Raw genomic sequence first — 27,482 nt, forward strand, 5'->3', positions numbered from 1 at the left:
TTAGTTTTAGGACCTTCGAATGTCCAAAGTGTGAACCACGCCAACACCCTGACTCCCGGAATCTAAAAGCAGTTCTCGCCGCCTGAAACTGGAAATCCAGGATGACGTTTAAAGCAGCTTGAGGAGTGCTTTTAATCGATCCGGTAATCAGCAGTGACGCGGTTCCCAATTTTGGCTGTCTTTATTAAATGCGTGAAAAGCTGGTACAACTTTGCTGTCGGATGATGGAAATATGTCGATCATATTTTGCATCCACTTTTGTTGTTGCTCCAAAAGGCTTCTTGCAAAATTTTGCTGTTGCTGTATTAGCAATTGTATATTTTTACTTGAACTCGCGACGTTTGGCATGTTGTGTAAAATTAATTTTTGTTGTTAGGGCACTAGCACTAAAGAACAAACGACCGGTCAAACAAATTTTTTATCCTCGTCGCCACTGTTATGAGAGATCACTTATACAAGTATGAGAGATCACTTATACTAATAACACAGTTGTAATTTATTGTATGTAATATGTAAAATGGATTAAGTCAAATATATAACAGTGTCTCTAATATACGATATGGTGTATATCCTGCAGATCTCTCCTACAATCAAGAATAGCTCGTGAATTTATGGTGCATGACTTGAGAGCCTTGAGAGCCGCTTGACTATCGACATATATACCGGTTCTGTAAGGCAGCCTTAAAGCCCTTTCACCAATTCAGCTGCTTTCTTGATAGCAAGAATCTCCGCCTGAAAAATACTACAGTTACCGTCGAGCTTGTATGAGTTTTTAATTAGTGGATTCTCGCAGTATACGCCAGCGCCAGTACCTTCTTCCATCTTGGACCCATCTGTGTATATTGCCAGACCGTCCATAGGAGATATGCACTCAGCCCATGCGTATCTGCTTGGAAAGATAACGGTTAAGGAGTCAAACTTGAATGAGTTAGGCATATAATCGCTTACCCAACCATTGTCACCTAACTCAAGTCGACTATCAATTAGGGACTAATGTGATGTGACATAGAGAGGCTATTCTCATTATAGGTTGTCTTAAGTCGTGTATGGCATCTAGCAAACCATTTATAATGATATCTGCACGATTTAGCCTTCTTTGTTGGATATCATTATAAGCAGTTCATTTATATTATTGTTACAAGATGTTTCTGACTTCTTAGTAATTGCTAGATAGCTTATTATTTCTTGTTCAACCTTTTTCATTCTGGTATTAAATTTGTGTTCTAATGAAGTCATTGTTGCACAAATAAGCTTTTCCATTTCATGTACATAATTTCGGATATTGGATTTAAATGCGTCGAAGTGAATACTCTATAGAAAACTAAGTATTTTAGTAATGTTAATATTTACGCACAAACCAAGAAAGACGGCCAAATCTTGGGTACGTTCTTAAATTTTGGACGGTTTGGTATTTATGGACCAGAATCTGAAAAAAGTATAAAAATCGAATATTTTCTAAAGTGTTTTGCTATTTTGACCTTTTAGCACCTTTCACAGACAGTTCGTATGTTCCAGAAAATTGTTTGCTGGTATCTTAGCTACATTATTGTAGTTGATTGCTGTCTAGAATATTAAACGGTTTAGTATCTGTGGACCAGAACCAGAGAATGCGGGATGAAAATCTCATTTCCTTTGCTATTTTGACCTTTAAGAACCGTTTATACAGAGTTCGTATGTTCTAAAAAGATGTATATTGAGATCTAAGGTACATTTTTGTAGTTGGTTGTTTGCTTCAATTTTGATCGGTTTGATAACTGTATACCATCTGTAATGAGATCTAAGGCACATTTTTGTAGTTGGTGGTTTGCTTCAATTTTGATGGGTTTGATATCTGAAGACCAGAACCCGAGAAAAAAATGTGAAAAGAAATTACGTATTGACGATTATGACCTAGAAGATGAAGTTTGATGGAGTTTATGTGTTCACAATTTTTGTCGTTTAAGACAAGAGCTACAACTTTGCCTCTGAGGAGTATTTTGCCACCGTTGAAAGTTTGATGTTAGGTTAGGTTTAAGGATGCGCAGCCATCTAGTAGAATAGGTGACTGCTCCACTCGGAGACCGTTGGTCCATTGTGTTCATCCTGTGTAGGCTATTGCTAAAAATTTAAAGATGATGGAGATGTGTTGTTGATAATTTAAAGATGATAGAGATGAGAGAGTGTTGATGTAGTTTTATGAGATGAGGATGATGAGATGATGGTGAGTGTAGGAGATGTAGAGATTTATGCCAAGGTATAGATGAGAATGTTCCGGAAGAGTGAAAAGAGTCTGATTATTATTGGGTTTTAAGGACCTTTGCTAAGCCATGATAGACGTTTGGCAAAGTTGAGTAGGTCCATGGGATCTATGTTAGACAGAGTGTCTATCTCATATATGCCTAGTGTTCGGTATCTCCTTGTGTGCAACAAGGGGCACATACAAAGCAGATGTTCGAAAGTCTCTATCTCCTCCGCATCTTCACATATTCTGCAGCAGTCAATGCCACTGTCGTCCCATTTTGAAGTTAGAGATCTCACTCTGCAGTGGCCTGTTATAAGTCCCACAGCGATTTTCATCCCTAACCTATCAAGTGAGAGGAGGGAAGCCGTTCTTCGACGAGAAACCACAGGTCAGATACCCTACAACCAAGATTCCAATAGCCATATTTGATGTGCTCTCTCATTGAAGATCTCCCGAAGCTTGCCGATGTAGTGGCACATCGGTGGCCGAACGGTTTCATAAAGTAATAAGTCGATAGACCTAGAGCCACCTCGAGCCAGTTAATCTGCTACCTCGTTTCCCATAATGTTGCTGTGACCCGGAACCCAACATAGCTTTACGATATGGTGTATATCGTGCATATCTTTCCTACAATCAAGAATAGCTTTTGAATTTATGGTCCATGACTTGAGAGCCTTGAGGGCCGCTTAACTATCGACATATATACCGGTCCTGTATGATATGCACTCAGCCCATGCGTATCTGCTTGGGAAGATAACGGTTAAGGAGTCAAACTTGAATGAGTTAGGCATAGAATCGCTTACCCAACCATTGTCACCTAACTCAAGTCGACTATCAATTAGTTTTAGGACCTTCGAATGTCCAAAGTGTGAACCACGCCAACACCCTGACTCCCGGAATCTAAAAGCAGTTCTCGCCGCCTGAAACTGGAAATCCAGGATGACGTTTAAAGCAGCTTGAGGAGTGCTTTTAATCGATCCGGTAATCAGCAGTGACGCGGTTCCCCTAGAGCCACCTCGAGCCAGTTAATCTGCTACCTCGTTTCCCATAATGTTGCTGTGACCCGGAACCCAACATAGCTTTACGATATGGTGTATATCGTGCAGATCTTTCCTACAATCAAGAATAGCTTTTGAATTTATGGTCCATGACTTGAGAGCCTTGAGGGCCGCTTAACTATCGACATATATACCGGTCCTGTATGATATGCACTCAGCCCATGCGTATCTGCTTGGGTAGATAACGGTTAAGGAGTCAAACTTGAATGAGTTAGGCATAGAATCGCTTACCCAACCATTGTCACCTAACTCAAGTCGACTATCAATTAGTTTTAGGACCTTCGAATGTCCAAAGTGTGAACCACGCCAACACCCTGACTCCCGGAATCTAAAAGCAGTTCTCGCCGCCTGAAACTGGAAACCCAGGATGACGTTTAAAGCAGCTTGAGGAGTGCTTTTAATCGATCCGGTAATCAGCAGTGACGCGGTTTCCAATTTTGGCTGTCTTTATTAAATGCGTGAAAAGCTGGTACAACTTTGCTGTCGGATGGTGGAAATATGTCGATCATATTTTGCATCCACTTTTGTTGTTGCTCCAAAAGGCTTCTTGCAAAATTTTGCTGTTGCTGTATTAGCAATTGTATATTTTCACTTGAATTCGCGCCGTTTGTCATGTTGTTTAAAATTAATTTTTGTTGTTAGGGCACTAGCACTAAAGAACAAACTACCGGTCAAACAAATTTTTTATCCTCGTCGCCACTGTTATGAGAGATCACTTATACAAGTATGAGAGATCACTTATACTAATAACACAGTTGTAATTTATTGTATGTAATATGTAAAATGGATTAAGTCAAATATATAACAGTGTCTCTAATATACGATATGGTGTATATCCTGCAGATCTCTCCTACAATCAAGAATAGCTCGTGAATTTATGGTCCATGACTTGAGAGCCTTGAGGGCCGCTTGACTATCGACATATATACCGGTTCTGTAAGGCAGCCTTAAAGCCCTTTCACCAATTCAGCTGCTTTCTTGATAGCAAGAATCTCCGCCTGAAAAATACTACAGTTACCGTCGAGCTTGTATGAGTTTTTAATTAGTGGATTCTCGCAGTATACGCCAGCGCCAGTACCTTCTTCCATCTTGGACCCATCTGTGTATATTGCCAGACCGTCCATAGGAGATATGCACTCAGCCCATGCGTATCTGCTTGGGAAGATAACGATTAAGGAGTCAAACTTGAATGAGTTAGGCATATAATCGCTTACCCAAACATTGTCACCTAACTCAAGTCGACTATCAATTAGTTTTTGGACATTCGAGTGTCCAAAGTGTGAACCACGCCAACACCCTGACTCCCGGAGTCTAAAAGCAGTTCTCGCCGCCTGAAACTGGAAATCCAGGATGACGTTTAAAGCAGCTTGAGGAGTGCTTTTAATCGATCCGGTAATCAGCAGTGACGCGGTTCCCAATTTTGGCTGTCTTTATTAAATGCGTGAAAAGCTGGTACAACTTTGCTGTCGGATGATGGAAATATGTCGATCATATTTTGCATCCACTTTTGTTGTTGCTCCAAAAGGCTTCTTGCAAAATTTTGCTGTTGCTGTATTAGCAATTGTATATTTTCACTTGAACTCGCGACGTTTGGCATGTTGTGTAAAATTAATTTTTGTTGTTAGGGCACTAGCACTAAAGAACAAACGACCGGTCAAACAAATTTTTTATCCTCGTCGCCACTGTTATGAGAGATCACTTATACAAGTATGAGAGATCACTTATACTAATAACACAGTTGTAATTTATTGTATGTAATATGTAAAATGGATTAAGTCAAATATATAACAGTGTCTCTAATAAACTTGACGAGTATGGATTTGCCTTTGGACATGTAGCATATGTGCTGTATATCCTGAGGGACTAATGTGATGTGACATAGAGAGGCTATTCTCATTATAGGTTGTCTTAAGTCGTGTATGGCATCTAGCAAACCATTTATAATGATATCTGCACGATTTAGCCTTCTTTGTTGGATATCATTATGGATAAGCAGTTCATTTATATTATTGTTACAAGATGTTTCTGACTGCTTAGTAATTGCTAGATAGCTTATTATTTCTTGTTCAACCTTTTTCATTCTGTTATTAAATTTGTGTTCTAATGAAGTCATTGTTGCACAAATAAGCTTTTCCATTTCCTGTACATAATTTCGGATATTGGATTTAAATGCGTCGAACTGTGTTTCCAAGCCAGTGGTAAATCTATTAAAACAACTGTGCATATTTTCGAGTACACTATCATCAGCAGCCTCAGTCTCAGGTGTATTTGTTGCAGACTTATTTTTCCCATCGTCAATAACAATCTTAATTTTCTTTCTGATGCAATTGGGACATTCAATAAGAATGTCTTGGCTTTGTACAAAAAGGCATGTTGTTCTTTCGTAATTTTAACGCAGACTATATGATAGTACTGATTGCAAATGCAACATGCAATGCTATGTTGGTTTTGAACACTTTTGTTGCATTTTGGACATTTATAAACTTGTTTGTTGGATGCCATTTTCGTCAACGATATCCAATTTAATATTAACACCTCCAGGATAATAGACAAGATATTTAATTATGTTGGTGATCAACAACAATGTGCATTAGCGCCAATAATTATTCCAATTTTCTGCTTCTTCTTCTCCAAAAGCAGCACGAGACTTTTTGCACATACGATATTTTTTAATAATATATCAACAGGCACAATGGCAATTTTTATCTTCAGTTTTCCAATATAAATTTTTTATTTCTGCATCAAAATATTGCAGAGACTACACTCTATTTATTTACTTTATATTGTTTTTATTGTATTTTTGCAGAGGTTTAATTATTTTGCAAACTATCCATTGTAGGGTTCTATAGGACATCTCATATTTCTCATATCAATCCATACTATCATGGCGTAGGCGCCCCACCCCCTACATATTTCCAAATATTAATATATTGACATTGACATTTGTAATTGCTTTTTTCTTCTAACGGTATAAAATATGTTTTTAATATCACAAAAGGTAAGGAAGATATAAAATATACCTACCATAATTATTTTTCGCAATACCCTGAAAACATAAAACCGCGAGCCTCCGCTATCATCTGCTATCTTTTGGGAGATGATAGGCCTTCGTTAAACTCACAATTTTGCTTCTCGCCCCAGTGCCGAAGCCGCCCAAGTTACCATGTTTGATCAAATTGTATTAAGAGATTTTTGGCCTCCTAAACATTTTAAAAGAATTTTTTTTTTTAAAAAAAAGAGCATTTAGACCGAAGTCGGCTTCAAAAAACTAAAAAATTCTATTTTATTTTGCTATCAGAATGTAAGCGGGCTAAACACGATTGTCCCGACTGTTCATTCAGAAACTTGGCTAAACCAACTATTTTAAATAGTGAAGTTTTATGCTCGAGGTATCAAATTTTCAGAAAAGATCTAATCACCAAAAAATGTAGTGGTGTTCTAATTGCAGCCAGTTGCAAGTATCCTTCCAATATAATTACAATAAATTGAATAAATTCAAATTATTTGTTACCTGACATACCACCTGCTTCTGATCAAAATCTATATGTTCAACATGTCAGATACCCTACAACCAAGATTCCAATAGCCATATTTGATGTGCTCTCTCATTGAAGATCTCCCGAAGCTTGCCGACGTAGTGGCACATCGGTGGCCGAACGGTTTCATAAAGTAATAAGTCGATAGACCTAGAGCCACCTCGAGCCAGTTAATCTGCTACCTCGTTTCCCATAATGTTGCTGTGACCCGGAACCCAACATAGCTTTACGATATGGTGTATATCGTGCAGATCTTTCCTACAATCAAGAATAGCTTTTGAATTTATGGTCCATGACTTGAGAGCCTTGAGGGCCGCTTAACTATCGACATATATACCGGTCCTGTATGATATGCACTCAGCCCATGCGTATCTGCTTGGGAAGATAACGGTTAAGGAGTCAAACTTGAATGAGTTAGGCATAGAATCGCTTACCCAACCATTGTCACCTAACTCAAGTCGACTATCAATTAGTTTTAGGACCTTCGAATGTCCAAAGTGTGAACCACGCCAACACCTTGACTCCCGGAATCTAAAAGCAGTTCTCTCCGCCTGAAACTGGAAATCCAGGATGACGTTTAAAGCAGCTTGAGGAGTGCTTTTAATCGATCCGGTAATCAGCAGTGACGCGGTTTCCAATTTTGGCTGTCTTTATTAAATGCGTGAAAAGCTGGTACAACTTTGCTGTCGGATGATGGAAATATGTCGATCATATTTTGCATCCACTTTTGTTGTTGCTCCAAAAGGCTTCTTGCAAAATTTTGCTGTTGCTGTATTAGCAATTGTATATTTTCACTTGAACTCGCGCCGTTTGGCATGTTGTTTAAAATTAATTTTTGTTGTTAGGGCACTAGCACTAAAGAACAAACTACCGGTCAAACAAATTTTTTATCCTCGTCGCCACTGTTATGAAAGATCACTTACACAAGTATGAGAGATCACTTATACTAATAACACAGTTGTAATTTATTGTATGTAATATGTAAAATGGATTAAGTCAAATATATAACAGTGTCTCTAATATACGATATGGTGTATATCCTGCAGATCTCTCCTACAATCAAGAATAGCTCGTGAATTTATGGTCCATGACTTGAGAGCCTTGAGGGCCGCTTGACTATCGACATATATACCGGTTCTGTAAGGCAACCTTAAAGCCCTTTCACCAATTCAGCTGCTTTCTTGATAGCAAGAATCTCCGCCTGAAAAATACTACAGTTACCGTCGAGCTTGTATGAGTTTTTAATTAGTGAATTCTCGCAGTATACGCCAGCGCCAGTACCTTCTTCCATCTTGGACCCATCTGTGTATATTGCCAGACCGTCCATAGGAGATATGCACTCAGCCCATGCGTATCTGCTTGGGAAGATAACGGTTAAGGAGTCAAACTTGAATGAGTTAGGCATATAATCGCTTACCCAATCATTGTCACCTAACTCAAGTCGACTATCAATTAGTTTTTGGACATTCGAGTGTCCAAAGTGTGAACCACGCCAACACCCTGACTCCCGGAGTCTAAAAGCAGTTCTCGCCGCCTGAAGCTGGAAATCCAGGATGACGTTTAAAGCAGCTTGAGGAGTGCTTTTAATCGATCCGGTAATCAGCAGTGACGCGGTTCCCAATTTTGGCTGTCTTTATTAAATGCGTGAAAAGCTGGTACAACTTTGCTGTCGGATGATGGAAATATGTCGATCATATTTTGCATCCACTTTTGTTGTTGCTCCAAAAGGCTTCTTGCAAAATTTTGCTGTTGCTGTATTAGCAATTGTATATTTTCACTTGAACTCGCGACGTTTGGCATGTTGTGTAAAATTAATTTTTGTTGTTAGGGCACTAGCACTAAAGAACAAACGACCGGTCAAACAAATTTTTTATCCTCGTCGCCACTGTTATGAGAGATCACTTATACAAGTATGAGAGATCACTTATACTAATCACACAGTTGTAATTTATTGTATGTAATATGTAAAATGGATTAAGTCAAATATATAACAGTGTCTCTAATAAACTTGACGAGTATGGATTTGCCTTTGGACATGTAGCATATGTGCTGTATATCCTGAGAGACTAATGTGATGTGACATAGAGAGGCTATTTTCATTATAGGTTGTCTTAAGTCGTGTATGGCATCTAGCAAACCATTTATAATGATATCTGCACGATTTAGCCTTCTTTGTTGGATATCATTATGGATAAGCAGTTCATTTATATTATTGTTACAAGATGTTTCTGACTGCTTAGTAATTGCTAGATAGCTTATTATTTCTTGTTCAACTTTTTTCATTCTGGTATTAAATTTGTGTTCTAATGAAGTCATTGTTGCACAAATAAGCTTTTCCATTTCCTGTACATAATTTCGGATATTGGATTTAAATGCGTCGAACTGTGTTTCCAAGCCAGTGGTAAATCTATTAAAACAACTGTGCATATTTTCGAGTACACTATCATCAGCAGCCTCAGTCTCAGGTGTATTTGTTGCAGACTTATTTTTCCCATCGTCAATAACAATCTTAATTTTCTTTCTGATGCAATTGGGACATTTATATAAGAATGTCTTGGCTTTGTACAAAAAGGCATGTTGTTCTTTCGTAATTTTAACGCAGACTATATGATAGTACTGATTGCAAATGCAACATGCAATGCTATGTTGGTTTTGAACACTTTTGTTGCATTTTGGACATTTATAAACTTGTTTGTTGGATGACATTTTCGTCAACGATATCCAATTTAATATTAACACCTCCAGGATAATAGACAAGATATTTAATTATGTTGGTGATCAACAACAATGTGCATTAGCGCCAATAATTATTCCAATTTTCTGCTTCTTCTTCTCCAAAAGCAGCACGAGACTTTTTGCACATACGATATTTTTTAATAATATATCAACAGGCACAATGGCAGATTTTATCTTCAGTTTTCCAATATAAATTTTTTATTTCTGCATCAAAATATTGCAGAGACTACACTCTATTTATTTACTTTATATTGTTTTTATTGTATTTTTGCAGAGGTTTAATTATTTTGCAAACTATCCATTGTAGGGTTCTATAGGACATCTCATATTTCTCATATCAATCCATACTATCATGGCGTAGGCGCCCCACCCCCTACATATTTCCAAATATTAATATATTGACATTTGTAATTGCTTTTTTCTTCTAACGGTATAAAATATGTTTTTAATATCACAAAAGGTAAGGAAGATATAAAATATACCTACCATAATTATTTTTCGCAATCCCCTGAAAACATAAAACCGCGAGCCTCCGCTATCATCTGCTATCTTTTGGGAGATGATAGGCCTTCGTTAAACTCACAATTTTGCTTCTCGCCCCAGTGCCGAAGCCGCCCAAGTTACCATGTTTGATCAAATTGTATTAAGAGATTTTTGGCCTCCTAAACATTTTAAAAGAATTTTTTTTTTAAAAAAGAGCATTTAGACCGAAGTCGGCTTCAAAAAACTAAAAAATTCTATTTTATTTTGCTATCAGAATGTAAGCGGCCTAAACACGATTGTCCCGACTGTTCATTCAGAAACTTGGCTAAACCAACTATTTTATGCTCGAGGTATCAAATTTTCAGAAAAGATCTAATCACCAAAAAATGTAGTGGTGTTCTAATTGCAGCCAGTTGCAAGTATCCTTCCAATATAATTACAATAAATTGAATAAATTCAAATTATTTGTTACCTGACATACCACCTGCTTCTGATCAAAATCTATATGTTCAACATTTGTCTGCGATATATTCAATTGTAAACAAGAAGATGAGAGACTTCAATTTACCCTTAACAAAGTGACTTTCGCTTGAGGATTCTGCCGGATGACCCCATTAACCTCGAGTACCAATTCAAATCAACTTGCGTTTGATGTTGTAACTCGCTTCTCAAATATAAATACCCAGCAAAAAGTTTGCCCTAAAGATTCAGTTAAATCATATGTACAAGAGATTTGGTAGTGCACCAAAGAGTGTGACTACTGAAAGATGCGTTCCATTAGCACTGCATTTTAACTAAACCTTTGGCATTGCATTTTAACTAACCCTTGGAATCGCATTTTAACTAACACTTTAGCTTTCTTTTTCCGAATAATACAAAATATGAAGAGTTGAAGTTTTTTATTTTTTGTTAATTGCGTTTGGAATAAACTTAGTCATTGATAATTTGTATTCATATCTGATTTATACAAGAAATATACAAAAAAGTAATATAAAGTAAAAAATTCGGGTAAAAAATTGGTGCATTTGAATAAAACCCATTTAAGAAGTTGGGTATACATAAAGATTGCATTAGAATATCGAATATCGAGAGAGTGAATACTCTATAGAAAACTAAGTATTTTAGTAATGTTAATATTTACGCACAAACCAAAAAAGACGGCCAAATCTTGGGTACATTCTTAAATTTTGGACGGTTTGGTATTTATGGACCAGAATCTGAAAAAAGTATAAAAATCGAATATTTTCTAAAGTGTTTTGCTATTTTGACCTTTTAGCACCTTTCACAGACAGTTCGTATGTTCCACAAAATTGTTTGCTGGTATCTTAGCTACATTATTGTAGTTGATTGCTGTCTAGAATATTGAACGGTTTAGTATCTGTGGACCAGAACCAGAGAATGCAGGATGAAAATCTCATTTCCTTTGCTATTTTGACCTTTAAGAACCGTTTATACAGAGTTCGTATGTTCTAAAAAGATGTATATTGAGATCTAAGGTACATTTTTGTAGTTGGTTGTTTGCTTCAATTTTGATCGGTTTGAGAACTGTATACCATCTGTAATGAGATCTAAGGTACATTTTTGTAGTTGGTGGTTTGCTTCAATTTTGATGGGTTTGATATCTGAAGACCAGAACCCGAGAAAAAAATGTGAAAAGAAATTACGTATTGACGATTATGACCTAGAAGATGAAGATTGATGGAGTTTATGTGTTCACAATTTTTGTCGTTTAAGACAAGAGCTACAACTTTGCCTCTGAGGAGTATTTTGCCACCGTTGAAAGTTTGATGTTAGGTTAGGTTTAAGGATGCGCAGCCATCTAGTAGAATAGGTGACTGCTCCACTAGGAGACCGTTGGTCCATTGTGTTCATCCTGTGTAGGCTATTGCTAAAAATTTAACGATGATGGAGATGTGTTGTTGATAATTTAAAGATGATAGAGATGAGAGAGTGTTGATGTAGTTTTATGAGATGAGGATGATGAGATGATGGTGAGTGTAGGAGATGTAGAGATTGATGCCAAGGTATAGATGAGAATGTTCCGGAAGAGTGAAAAGAGTCTGATTATTATTGGGTTTTAAGGACCTTTGCTAAGCCATGATAGACGTTTGGCAAAGTTGAGTAGGTCCATGGGATCTATGTTAGACAGAGTGTCTATCTCATATATGCCTAGTGTTCGGTATCTCCTTGTGTGCAACAAGGGGCACATACAAAGCAGATGTTCGAAAGTCTCTATCTCCATCTTCACATAGTCTGCAGTAGTCAATGCCACTGTCGTCCCATTTTGAAGTTAGAGATCTCACTCTGCAGTGGCCTGTTATAAGTCCCACCGCGATTTTCATCCCTAACTTATCAAGTGAGAGGAGGGAAGCCGTTCTTCGACGAGAAACCACAGGTCAGATCCCCTACAACCAAGATTCCAATAGCTATATTTGATGTGCTCTCTCATTGAAGATCTCCCGAAGCTTGCCGATGTAGTGGCACATCGGTGGCCGAACGGTTTCATAAAGTAATAAGTCGATAGACCTAGAGCCACCTCGAGCCAGTTAATCTGCTACCTCGTTTTCCATAATGTTGCTGTGGCCCGGAACCCAACATAGCTTTACGATATCGTGTATATCGTGCAGATCTTTCCTACAATCAAGAATAGCTTTTGGATTTATGGTCCATGACTTGAGAGCCTTGAGGGCCGCTTAACTATCGACATATATACCGGTCCTGTAAGGCAGCCTTAAAGCCCTTTCACCAATTCAGCTGCTTTCCTGATTGCAAGAATCTCCGCCAGAAAAGACTACAGTTATCGCCAAGCTTGTATGAGTTTTAATTAGTGGATTCTCGCAGTATACGCCAGCGCCAGTACCTTCTTCCATCTTGGACCCATCTGTGTAAATTGCCAGACCGTCCAGAGGAGATATGCACTCAGCCCATGCGCATCTGCTTAGGAAGATAACGGTTAAGGAGTCAAACTTGAATGAGTTAGGCATATAATCGCTTACCCAACCATTGTCACCTAACTCAAGTCGACTATCAATTAGTTTTAGGACATTCGAGTGTCCAAAGTGTGAACCACGCCAACACCCTGACTCCCGGAGTCTAAAAGCAGTTCTCGCCGCCTGAAACTGGAAATCTAGGATGACGTTTAAAACAGCTTGAGGAGTGCTTTTAATCGATCCGGTAATCAGCAGTGACGCGGTTCCCAATTTTGGCTGTCTTTATTAAATGCTTGAAAAGCTGGTACAACTTTGCTGTCGGATGATGGAAATATGTTGATCATATTTTGCATCCACTTTTGTTGTTGCTCCAAAAGGCTTCTTGCAAAATTTTGCTGTTGCTGTATTAGCAATTGTATATTTTCACTTGAACTCGCGCCGTTTGGCATGTTGTTTAATATTAATTTTTGGTGTTAGGGCACTAGCACTAAAGAACAAACGACCGGTCAAACAAATTTTTTATCCTCGTCGCCACTGTTATGAGAGATCACTTACACAAGTATGAGAGATCACTTATACTAATAACACAGTTGTAATTTATAGTATGTAATATGTAAAATGGATTAAGTCAAATATATAACAGTATCTCTAATATAAACAAAGTTAAACTTGACGAGTATGGATTTGCCTTTGGACATGTAGCATATGTGCTGAATATCCTGAGGGACTAATGTGATGTGAGAGGCTATTCTCATTATAGGTTGTCTTAAGTCGTGTATGGCATCTGACAAACCATTTATAATGATATCTAGACGATTTAGCCTTCTTTGTTGGATATCATTATGGATAAGCAGTTCATTTATATTATTGTTACAAGATGTTTCTGACTGCTTAGTAATTGCTAGACAGCTTATTATTTCTTGTTCAACCTTTTTCATTCTGTTATTAAATTTGTGTTCTAATGAAGTCATTGTTTCACAAATAAGCTTTTCCATTTCCTGTACATAATTTCGGATATCGGATTTAAATGCGTCGAACTGTGTTTCCAAGCCAGTGGTAAATCTATTAAAACAACTGTGCATATTTTCGAGTACACTATCATCAGCAGCGTCAGTCTCAGGTATATTTGTTGCAGACTTATTTTTCCCATCATCAATAACAATGTTAATTTTCTTTCTGATGCAATTGGGACATTTATATAAGAATGTCTTGGCTTTGTACAAAAAGGCATGTTGTTCTTTCGTAATTTTAACGCAGACTATATGATAGTACTCATTGCAAATGCAACAGGCAATGCTATGTTGGTTTTGAACACTTTTGTTGCATTTTGGACATTTATAAACTTGTTTGTTGGATGACATCTTCGTCAACGATATCCAATTTAATATTAACACCTTCAGGATAATAGACAAGATATTTAATTATGTTGGTGATCAACAACAATGTGCATTAGCGCCAATAATTATTGCAATTTTCTGCCTTTTCTTCTCCAAAAGCAGCACGAGACTTTTTGTACATACGATATTTTTTAATAATATATCAACAGGCACAATGGCAGTCTTTAACTTCAGTTTTCCAATATAAATTTTTTATTTCTGCATCAAAATATTGCAGAGACTACACTCTATTTATTTACTTTATATTGGTTTTATTGTATTTTTGCAGAGGTTTAATTATTTTGCAAACTATCCATTGTAGGGTTCGATAGGACATCTCATATTTCTCATATCAATCCACCCTATCATGGCGTAGGCGCCCCGCCCCCTACATATTTCCAAATATTAATATATTGACATTGACATTTGTAATTGCTTTTTTCTTCTAACGGTATAAAATAGGTTTTTGATATCACAAAAGGTAAGGAAGATATAAAATATACCTACCATAATTATTTTCCGCAGTACCCTGAAGACATAAAACCGCGAGCCTCCGCTATCATACCTATGACACAACTGCCATCTTTTTGGAGATGATAGGCCTTTGTTAAACTCACAATTTTGCTTTTCGCCCCAGTGCCGAAGCCGCCCAAGTTACCATGTTTGATCAAATGGTATTAAGAGATTTTTGGCCTCCTAAACATTTTAAAAGAATCTGTTAAAAAATAAGAGCATTTAGACTGAAGTCGACTTCAAAAAACTAAAAAAATCTATTTTATTTTGCTATCAGAATGTAAGCGGGCTAAATACACGATTGTCCCGACTGTTCACTGATAGTTTCGAGTTCAATTACCAAATCATCGTATTTTCAGAAACTTGGCTAAACTAACTATTTTAAATAGTGAAGTTTTATGCTCGAGGTATCAAATTTTCAGAAAAGATCTAATCATTAAAAAATGTAGTGGTGTTCTAATTGCAGCCGGTTGCAAGTATCCTTCCAATATAATTACAATAAATTGATTAAATTCAAATTATTTGTTACCTGACATACCACCTGCTTCTGATCAAAATCTATATGTTCAACATTTGTCTGCGATAAATTCAATTGTAAAGAAGAAGATGAGAGACTTCAATTTACCCATAACAAAGTGACTTTCGCTTGAGGATTCTGCCGGATGACCCCATTAACCTCGAGTGCCAATTCAAATCAACTTGCGTTTGATGTTGTAACTCGCTTCTCAAATATAAATACCCAGCAAAAAGTTTGCCTCTAAAGATTCAGTTAAATCACATGTACAAGTGATTTGTTAGTGCACGAAAGAGTGTGACTACTGAAAGATGCATTCCATTAGCACTGCATTTTAACTAAACCTTTGGCATTGCATTTTAACTAACCCTTGGAATCGCATTTTAACTAACCCTTTAGCTTTCTTTTTCCAAATAATACAAAATATGAATAGTTGAAGTTTTTTATTTTTTGTTAATTGCGTTTGGAATAAACTTAGTCATTGATAATTTGTATTCATATCTGATTTATACAAGAAATATACAAAAAAGTAAAATAAAGTAAAAAATTCGGGTAAAAAATTGGTGCATATGAATAGAACCCATTTAAGAAGTTGGGTATACATAAAGATTGTATTAGAATATCGAATATGGAGAGAGTGAATACTCTATAGAAAACTAAGTATTTTAGTAATGTTAATATTTACGCACAAACCATGTCCATACATTTTAGATAATATTTGTCACTAGAGAATATGACTTTCCCGCCAGTATATCCACATTTTTTGAACAATTCAAGTTTTGACTACTCACAGTGTTTAAAATGGAACATTATCGTGATGAAATTTTCTCTCCGGACATCCGAAAATACTTCTTACTTCTGGAAAAGCCTTTTTTGGAACTCCGTTGTAAGTTGTCCTACGCATTTAGGGTGAAAGACGGCCGAATCTTGGGTACATTCATAAATTTTGGACGGTTTGGTTTTTATGGACCAGAATCTGAAAAAAGTATAAAAATCGAATATTTTCTAAAGTGTTTTGCTATTTTGACCTTTTAGCACCTTTCACAGACAGTTCGTATGTTCCAGAAAATTGTTTGCTGGTATCTTAGCTACATTATTGTAGTTGATTGCTGCTTAGAATATTGAACGGTTTAGTATATGTGGACCAGAACCAGAGAATGCGGGATGAAAATCTCATTTCCTTTGCTATTTTGACCTTTAAGAACCGTTTATACAGAGTTCGTATGTTCTAAAAAGATGTATATTGAGATCTAAGGTACATTATTGTAGTCGGTTGTTTGCTTCAATTTTGATCGGTTTGATATCTGTATACCATCTGTAATGGGATCTAAGGTACATTTTTGTAGTTGGTGGTTTGCTTCAATTTTGATGGGTTTGATATCTGAAGACCAGAACCCGAGAAAAAAATGTGAAAAAAAATTACGTATTGACGATTATGACCTAGAAGATGATGGATGGAGTTTATGTGTTCATAATTTTTGTCGTTTAAGACAAGAGCTACAACTTTGCCTCTGAGGAGTATTTTGCCACCGTTGAAAGTTTGATGTTAGGTTAGGTTTAAGGATACGCAGCCATCTAGTAGAATAGGTGACTGCTCCACTCGGAGACCCTTGGTCCATTGTGTTCATCCTGTGTAGGCTATTGCTAAAAATTTAAAGATGATGGAGATGTGTTGTTGATAATTTAAAGATGATAGAGATGAGAGAGTGTTGATGTAGTTTTATGAGATGAGGATGATAGGGTAAAGGTGAGTGTAGGAGATGTAGAGATTGATGCCAAGGTATAGATGAGCATGTTCCGGAAGAGTGAAAAGAGTCTGATTATTATTGGGTTTTAAGGACCTTTGCCAAGCCACGATAGATGTTTGGCAAAGTTGAGTAGGACTATGGGATCTATGTTAGACAGAGTGTCTATCTCATATATACCTAGTGTTCGGTATCTCCTTGTGTGCAACAAGGGGCACATACAAAGCAGATGTTCGAAAGTCTCTATCTCCTCCGCATGTTCACATAGTCTGCAGTAGTCAGTGCCACTGTCGTCCCATTCTGAAGTTAGAGATCTCACTCTGCAGTGGCCTGTTATAAGTCCCACCGCGATTTTCATCCCTAACTTATCAAGTGAGAGGAGGGAAGCCGTTCTTCGACGAGAAACCACAGGTCAGATTGCCTTGAATACCCTACAACCAAGATTCCAATAGCCATCTTTGATGTGCTCTCTCATTGAAGATCTCCCGAAGCTTGCCGATGTAGTGGCACATCGGTGGCCGAACGGTTTCATAATGTAATAAGTCGATAGAAATAGAACCACCTCGAGCCAGTTCATCTGCTACCTCGTTTCCCATAAAGTTGCTGTGACCCGGAACCCAACATAGCTTTACGATATGGTGTATATCCTGCAGATCTCTCCCACAATCAAGAATAGCTCTTGAATTTATGGTCCATGACTTGAGAGCCTTGAGGGCCGCTTGACTATCGACATATATACCGGTCCTGTAAGGCAGCCTTAAAGCCCTTTCACCAATTCAGATGCTTTCTTGATAGCAAGAATCTCCGCCTGAAAAATACTACAGTTATCGTCGAGTTTTTAACTAGTGGATTCTCGCAATATACGCCAGTGCCAGTAGCTTCTTCCATCTTGGACCCATCTGTGTAAATTGCCAGACCGTCCTGCTTGGGAAGATAACGGTTAAGGAGTCAAACTTGAATGAGGTAGGCATATAATCGCTTACCCAACCATTGTCACCTAACTCAAGTCGACTATCAATTAGTTTTAGGGCATTCGAGTGTCCAAAGTGTGAACCACGCCAACACCCTTACTCCCGGAGTCTAAAAGCAGTTCTCGCCTCCTGAAACTGGAAATCCAGGATGACGTTTAAAGCAGCTTGAGGAGTGCTTTTAATCGATCCGGTAATCAGCAGTGACGCGGTTCTTTTACACTTGATAATTTGGAGAGTAACGCTTTGTTCTCAAGAGCTTGTCACCAGACTAGTCCACCATAGAGAAGTATGGGCAGGACCACGTTTACATACAGCCAGTGTATGATCTGTAGTCTCAATCCCCTGCTTTTTCCCAATGGAGTTCTTACAGGAGTAGAGTGTGTCCCTTCTTCGTTCGCTCCTCTAAATTTCTTTTCCATGACAAGCGATGGTCCAGAATAGTGCCGAAGTATTTAGCTTCCGTAGAAAGTTCCAGGGCCACCCCGTCCAGGACTGGAGGCTCGAAATTGGGAATTTTAGTACAAGCCCTGTTTTTCCGGGTTTACTCCCAGACCGTTTTTCTGGGCCCAGTTTGCAAGTTGTACTAAGGCTCTTTGCATGAGCTCAGACAGGGTTGACAGGAATTTGCCACTTATCAGCACAACCACATCATCAGCATAGGCAACCACCTTGATCTTCAGCCGGCCGAAGCACACAAGTATTTCATTTGTAACCAGAAGCCATAGCAGGGGTGAGAGAACTCCTCACTGCGGAGTGCCTCTGTTAACAGATTTCCTCACGGAACTCTCTCCTATGCACTTTCAGCATCTCATCAATCCATTCCACAAGGGTGGAGGAAATGCCTGTGTTGCTGAGAGCATTGTGGATTCAAGCTTCACGTTATTGAAAGTCCCCTCTATATCGAGGAAGGCCGCCAGGGTGAAGCCAGAATTTTCCATATGCTTCTCAACATGCCCGACCACCTCATACAGGGCAGTCTCCACTGATTTGCCTTTAGTGTAGGCATGTTGTGATTTGCAGATGTTATTGAGGACCAGAATGACCACTTCTTATAGATAATTACACCACACGTTTTATGCTTATTTTCGCGTAACAAAAATAAGAGAATCAATTATGTATTATTATTGCAAATTTACGAAGAGAATATTACAACAAAAGCGGCACTATTGTAAAGTGTTCGATTGCTATTATTTTTTGTGTTGTTATTGTAAAAGGGTTACCATGCTCACTTTCGTAGAAAACTGACAGTACGTACCTTTTGTATTGATGAAATTGTTTATGAAGCTGACGGAGCCAGGCGTAGTGGATGAAATCCTTGCTTGTTTTTATCCGGTACGAATGGACCAAATGTTTAATCCGGCTTAAGGTGACCAAATATTTAGTTGCGACAGGACTGCATATTTAGAATATGTGGAGTATCCACAATAGAGCGTAGGTTTGTTGTTATTTGTCTCGAAGAGGTTGTGCAATGTAAATAAACAAAAAAGAAAGGATATAAAAACACAAGGGTTTGTAGTGTTGGTGTTTGGTATATTTATTGAATGTTTGCTCGTAAAGCTTTTACCCTTTTTCGTAAACAATAATTGTTAGTATTGTTAATTGGACGGAGTCCGTGAACTTAGTTCGTATATTCTGGCTTGTGTCGAACAACACACTTTAACCGAAACGCAGCTTTAACTCGACTCTGGTGGGCAAATTGTCAATCTCTCTTGTCAGAATATGTCAATATTACTTTGCGCCAAATGCGCAAAGTTGTTTATTTAACGTAGTAGACTATTTCTTAGAATGGGGCTTGACACATGACTAAAAGTCAGTCGAATTAGAGTAAAAATCACATTTGAATTTTAACACAGATCTTAAAACCATTATAGACAAAACATATTAATTTGACTGTAAAACATATTTTTATTTTGATTTAATTTTTTTCCGCTATATTAATAAAAATGATTTTTATGTTAGAAAAAGTGAATATGTACAGTTAGTTATTGTTATTGGTATAAATAAATATCATTATTAATATTTTTGTTAACAGTTTAATTTTTACACAAGTTTATTAATAAAAAGTGAGTAAGTAAATAAAAAATAGCTAAATTTCACTAAAAATTTTCTTAAAATTAACAAAAATGAGAACAATTCATTAGGTGTACTGTCAACTAAAGAATTGCAAAATGCGCAAATTTTCAGTCTTTCACGGTATTTTTAGAAAAGTTGGTTCTAATATTTCGTATGCCCACCTTGGGCATTAATAACAGTTTGTAAACTTAGCTTCATAAATAAGATTTATGCTTAAGGTCGTTGTCTTGGTAGTAATTATATTGCAATTTCTTTGAATTTTTATAGTAAACAGGCCCAAATTTCTTGACGCTGTTGCAGTCATTTTTTAAAACATCTAAATAAACCTCTCTGTAATTTTTTCCAAAAACTGGATGTTACCAACGTCACTGCCTGATATTCAACCCCATACCATAACTGACAGTTTTCCGAACTTTACGGTATGCATTAAATTTTTGTTTCCATGGTTGTAAGGGGGTAGCACAATACTTTTTGAGGCCCATCGTGATAGAACAAAATAATTTTAGTCTCATCCGAAAATATAACGTCATTTCAATACTAAAGTTGACGTGAAAAGACGACTGCAACAAGTCTAAATAGTTTCTATATATTGTGCTAAGACAGCAATGATTTTTACCTAGTTATTCGTGATAAACGCATGTTATTATGTAGCACTTTTCTGACTTTTCCATGTGACAACACTTACTCCAAAATCTTTTTTAATTAGTAAAACCAATATTCTGGTGCTGCTTTGGAGTCTTTAGTCAATTTCTTTTATCATTCTCCTGTAAATTCGTGGTATTATTTTGGGCCTGCCATGTAACGTTGGTGCCACAGTGGTGCAGTGCACACCCGCCTTGCACGCTAGAGGTCGTAGATTCGATTCCCCGACCAGGCAACATCAAAAACTTTCAACGGTGGCAAAATACCCCTCAGTAATGTTTGCGACATTTCCTGAGTATTTCAGCCATGTAAAACTTCTGTACAAGTGGTGTCGTAAGACACGTCGTTCGGTCTCGGCGATAAACAGTAGGTCCCATAGGTTAGGTTAAAGGACGCGCAGCTGTCGTATTGGACAGGCACTCCACTCGGAGACCTTATGGCTCATTGTGTTCACCAAGGAAGGAATATATAGCATAGAAAAAAGAATAGTTATCAAGGAAAGAAGTAAGAATAATTAAGTCAGTACTATGGATTGGAAGACATTGACAAATGTTGTTTTAGATAAGAGAGCGAGAGAGGAGAGTTTGCCATATTAAGGTGCAGTATTTGGTTCACGTTGAAGCCACTTCAGACCCTTGGCGAGAAGAAACAGTGTTGTCGGCTCGGCTTTGCAGAACGTTGTCAGAGATGATATTATGTGTTCACCCATTGTTCGAACTCTCCTGGTCATGAGCATTCTGTTTCTTCTTCATCTTCTCATAATCTGCAGTAGTCCGTAGTGTCATCTCTATCCCATTTGCAGGTCATTGATCTTATTCTGCAGTGTCCCGTGATTATTCCAATTCAGGTTGGATTTTTTCATAGAGAGTAGAGATGAGGTTTTCTGCTTGGAGAGGTTGGGCCAGATTGTCTTTGATACCTTACAGCCAAGTTCGTTGTTCCAAATTTGACCAGCCTTGTCCCGGTATGCTTGTTCTTAATGCCGCATGAAAAGACACAAAGGTGGCTTGATTGAGTTATCGATTTCAATGTCGGTTGACTCAGATCCGCGACGCGCCAGTTCATCCGCTTATTCATTTCCCTCGATGTCGCAATGCTCCGGCACCCAGAACCAGGTAACGATTGATCTTAGGGCCTCCAAAGCTTTCCTGCAGTGCAGGACCGCAGCAGACTTGATTGAGTGGGATCTAAGTGATTTTAGGGGTCGCTTGACTATCTACATAGATAGTCACCGGTCCAGCTATGTCCCCTTCCATGTTTCTTATCAACTCTGCTGCTTTCATGACGACAAAAAATACACTACAATTTTCGTTTAGCTTATACAAGAGCCGTAGATTGAGGGTATCGCTGTAGACGCCCGCTCCTGTTCCCCTTTCCATCTTGGAGCCATCGGTATATACATCCATTCCGGGTAGAGGTGGGGAGTTGTGGGTCCAGGCCTCTCTGTCAGGTATCCGAACTTCAATTGCGTCGAAGTGTAATTGTGGTGATATATAATCACTGATTACCTCCGATCCCACCGATAGTCCAGATCGTCGTAAAATTGCAGCGTGGCCATAGTCGGAGATGCGCCATGAATTTATCTCCTTGAGCCGGAGAGCACTCTTTGCTGCAAACTCTTGCACCACGAGAATCAACGGATGAATATCCAGTAGTACAATGAGGGCAGCCTATGGAGTGCTTTTCAGGGTACTGGTAATTAAAAGAGATGCCGCTCATTGAACGGTATTTATTTTGTGGAAAAAGGATGTCTTACTCAATGCATTCCACCATACCAATGAACCATAAGTAAGATTAGGGCGAACTATGGTTTTAAAAATCCAGTGGATGACCTGTGGTTTCAATCCCCAACTCTTGCCAGTAGAGTTCTTGCATGAATAAAGGCCTATAAGACCTCTCTTGGCACGTTCTTCGACATTCCTTTTCCACGTTAGTTGATGGTCCAGGATAATGCCGAGGTATTTGGCCTCTAAAGGTAGCTTCAGGGCTACTCCATCCAGCGTTGGTAGGGTGAATGGTTTGACTTTTCTTTTGTTCGTAAACAGAACCAGCTCTGTCTTAGATGGGTTCTCCCCAAGTCCATTGTTGTGTCTATCTTGATAGTTTAACTAGAGCTCCTTGCATGAGTTCCGATAGTGTTTGTGGGATCATTATGACCACATCGTCAGCATAAGCTATTGTTTTTATACGTAGTTGGTCAAATTCCTTAAGTATTTCGTTAATCACCAGAAGCCACTGCAGTGGCGATAGTACGCCATCTTGTGGTTTGCCCCTGGTGACAGACTTCCGAATGGAGGTCTCACCGATATTTGAATTGATTATCGTGCCGCTAAGCATTCCAACGATCCAATTGATCAGTGTATTGGAAACACCTATGTTAGAGAGTAAATTGTGGATGGATTCAAGCTTAACGTTATTAAAAGCAACTTCTATGTCAAGAAACGCTGCTAACGTATAGTTTGAGCCCAGGACTTATAACAGGGCAGGGCAGGACTTATAACACTATTTTCAAGCTTAGACCTTATACCAAGGTCAAGCAATCTTTCTAAAGTTTTCAATTGAAAGGAAGATAGGCTGATTGGTCTGTAGTCTTAAGGAAGTGTGTGGTTTGACTTCCCCGCTTTAGGGATGTATGTCACAGTGACCTCCCTCCACAGAGCCGGAGTGAGTGATAGACGTAGACAGGCCCTAAAAATATGATCCAGGTGTTGAATCAATACCCCCAGTGCATTTTGTAGCATTGCAGGGAAGATACCATCTGGACCAGATGATTTAAAGGGCTTAAAAGTGTTTATCGCCCAGGCTATCCTATGATCTCCTCGATGACTCTCACATCCCCTGTGGCTTGGTTGCACATGGGTGGATCGCCTGAGTGATCTGGTGCATCCATGCAGTTGGGAAAGTTGGTTTGGCTGGGAGATCCAGAGTTTCTAGACCGGAGTGAGTCCATGTCCCATTATCCCGTTTGATACTGCCGATGGATTTGGGGTCCTCCGAGAGTACTCTACGGAACATGGCTACGTCCTTTACTCCCTCTATAGACTCGCTAAAGCAAACCCATGATCAGCGTTTAGCCTTCTTTATTTTGCTGTTGTACTTTATCGATGTATTACTTTGTAGTTTTCCCAATCTGTGGACAACTTCGTTTTGTTGGCTTTGTTACAGAGCCTTCTGCTAGTCTTTCTGGGATTAGCTAGATCTTTCGACCACCAGACCGGTTGACATTTTCTGCCTGGATGAGTAAGTGGGCAGGCGTTCTCATAGCTATCCACTAGAAACTATGTCACATACTTCAACCTCGGTGGCTGTGAGGGGTAGGTTGATATCCCCAGCTTAGAGCTTACTAGTTCATTGAATTTGTTTCAGTCGGTTTTCCGTGGATTTCTATATGGTGGCTGTCGAATACTGTTAACGGAGACTTGGAAGAGTATCTTCCGATGATCCGAAAAGTAACATTCTTCTGATGCCCTCCAGTCACTGATAAGTGATTCGTCTTTGTTGATGAGGGTTATATCAATAACCTCCCCCCTGATTCTATTTTGAAATGTATATTCGATTCCCCCGTTGCATATCCTAATATTCAATCTTATCATGAACGGCAATTCCCCGTGAATTGTTTCCTATTCCCCCTTCGGCTTATCATGTAGCAGGTCGGAAGGGAAAAAAAATCCGCCAATTGTGAAAAATAGCTATCACAATCGAAAGGGAAAGCGAAAAATGTTTGTGAAAAAATTCGAAAATAATATTAGTAAAAACATCATATGTTACAATATTTAAAACAAAAATGGCTTTAAACACGCTTCTTAAATACAATCCCAGCTAACAATTTTTTCCGAGGGCTCTGATATCAGATTTTTTCTGAGATTTTCTGAATATTTTTTAGAATTGTGGCCGATTTCTCTAATATTTTCCTAGAAATTTGACCGATTTTCTATAAGTTTATTTTAAGAATCTCTGCACATTTTCTAAAGAATCTTAAGAATCGTCATTCCGAATTCGTTCCGATTTCTAATGGATTTTCTAAGGGAATTTTTTTTCGTTTGATGTCGAAGAACAAAATGACTGGTCATAAAATTCGCATATACAATTTTAAAATTTTTTTAATATAAATGCTACATATAATAATTCAAGCTAGTGTTGATAGCTTCAACATAAATGTAGAAGTATACTTCTGCATATTGTTCTACTGTTAATCATAAAATGATAACAACAGGCAAAATCATTAGAAAGTTTATAATTAGAATCTTCCATAAATAGCACATTAAAAGTAAATTGTCTCTGAGTGGGGTTTGTTCTGTACAGTACGACACGCGGCGTCAGCGTCAGAACTGTTCCCGATTTTTTCAGAAAATTTGAACTTTTCTCCGAATTTTTCCAGAATTTCCTTCCGAATTCGGACGGATTTTCTTAAGAAAATCTAAATTTTTCATCGAATTTTCCAGAATTCTCTTCCGAATTCGGACCGAATTCTGTCAGAAAATCTAAATTTTTCTCCGAATTTTCCAAGAATTTACTTCCGAATACGGACGGAATTCGTCGCGAAACTCTAATATTTTTTAAGAATTTCCTTAGAAAATTCTTTCCGAATTCGGTGACCACGTCCATACAACTTTCGTACCGAATTCGGTACGAATTCGGCATCAGAATCGTATATTTTTTCAGAAATTCTGTCCGAATTCGAAACGAATTCGGAAAAAAATGTTAGCTGGGATGCTACAATTTTAATGTATTTAATTATTGATAAAATATGTATTTTTCTATGAAACTCAATTTTTATTTCCACATGAATAGGCTCGAATGCAAAGTAAACAAAAAATATGTTTATTACATTAAAGCACCACCACAGATTTACTGTGTAGAGTTGCCAACTTTTTTGTTGTCTCTTATTTTTTTATGAAAAAGCAAAACATGTTTATGTCCCACGAACATCCCCAAACAGCCCATAGAAAACTACAGCATGGCAACACTAATATTTATCTAAGGGTTTATCTTTTTTATTTATCTCTTTTTCGTCTTTTAACCATCTCCCCCATGAACCCCGATAAGGCGAAAAAGTGAAAGGGAAAATTTTTTCACTTGCGAAATTTTTCACTAGTGAAAATCCGTGATAGGGCTGATTATGTTTTAAAATAAACTCGAATACGGACTCACCACTGGCATTTGTGTGGCTGCTGCCCCAGAGGAAATGGTGAGCATTGGCATCACATCCTAGGATGATGAGGCTAGTGCTACCCATCTCTTTGACGAGCTTCTCCACGTCCATTCCAGGTGTTCGTTTAAGACTTTTTAGCAACTGCATAGGTTCTTACCCTGTCCCCGTTGGGTGTGACAAAGGTGGTGTCGCTGCTATCGCTTAATTCGCTGCTATCGCTTAATCCAGCAGACGCTTTGCAGTGATGCAGATTATGCGAAGAGGCTGCTGCGTTCCTTAACTACTTTCGTCCTAGGCGGAATCTGATCCATCCTAGACCAAAGTGTAGTTTGCCCTTACGAGTTCTTAGGTAATCTTGCCCCTGAGTGACACCCTGATGGCAACACCTGCATTCTCCGGATTGTGGCTAACCAGATTCCATGTGCTGGTGTGGAAATTGGGTTTTGTCTGCGGCCCTCTATCGTGGAAGTGAGGAAATCCAGAGATTCCCCATTTTCACAACAGATGACCCTAAGGCCTCTGTATGGAGCGACACTGCCAAATTGGGTGTGCTTTGGAGGTTCCCCTTCGTCTGAGAACATGATGTCACGCAGGCGAGTTTCGATAAGTAGCCATCGATCCTCTCTGATAATCCAATCAGGGTCAGATCTATCGATGACCGCTTCTCGAAACTCAGCCAGCACCATCGGTCTACTCGTTATTTTTCCCTTTCTGTTGCCCTTAAGATAAGAACCGGAAGATTCCTTTTGCCTCAAGTTAGCTTCTGAGGCTGATCTGGCTGCGGCATCTTTCCTGATCCCGGTCTTGGGGCAACCGCCTGGGGAGGTAGAGACTGAGTTCAAGGAGGTGGCTGCTTCCACTGAGGCCGAGGCCGACTCATCTTTGACTGCAGTCGCTGGAATGACTGTGGTGTTCATTTTATCATCCGATGAGCCGTCCTCGGCCCCAGTAGAATAGCCAGCCTGACTGAGGCGCAGGGCCAACGTCTGCTCCAGTATAGCTAGGAGTTCCCGGCTTTGCTCAAACAAACTGTCAGTGACTGCTCCTAGACAGGGTACCTTATATCCGTTCCCTCCCGACACTACCGTCCCGTCAACCCTAAGCTCGGTTACCCCAGACTTGGTACAAAAAGAAGAGGAAGAATTAGGACTTGACAACTTAGTCGTTACTGCGTTGAGATGCCCAGCTATCAACGAGGCTCCGTTGTAATACAGTTGGTACCCAAACTGCAAACCTTGATACACCGATGGTCACGAGTTCGCTTGACACCCCGGCGTTAGGGGATCTCTAATACGTTATCCCTGGCGGGGGTAGGTCCCGTATCATTGAGCTAATGTGAATCGAGTTGTACTCATTGATATGAGAGAATTCTCCCTAGTCCCATCTGGCATGTTTGTGGAACAATTATTATGTAATTGCCTGCCTGCTCTCTCGGTGCGGTATATTGTGTTTATGCAGTTCTTAGCTTATGACAGGTGATTTTATAGATTTCCCTGGCAGATTTACCATAATTATAATTGGAATAGACCAAA

At 38.6% G+C, this 27,482-nt stretch overlaps 1 protein-coding gene across 2 annotated transcripts in view; it reads left to right on the forward strand.

Annotated features, from left to right (window-relative positions):
* LOC141386956 (uncharacterized) overlaps window positions 1-27,482 on the forward strand; it is a 276,857-nt gene that overhangs the window by 68,660 nt on the left and 180,715 nt on the right. The window lies entirely within an intron of this gene.

The sequence above is a fragment of the Musca autumnalis genome, unplaced genomic scaffold (genome assembly GCF_047663935.1).
Source record: "Musca autumnalis isolate F117 unplaced genomic scaffold, ASM4766393v1 scaffold_5, whole genome shotgun sequence".
In the NCBI taxonomy this organism is placed as follows: Eukaryota; Metazoa; Arthropoda; class Insecta; order Diptera; family Muscidae; genus Musca; species Musca autumnalis.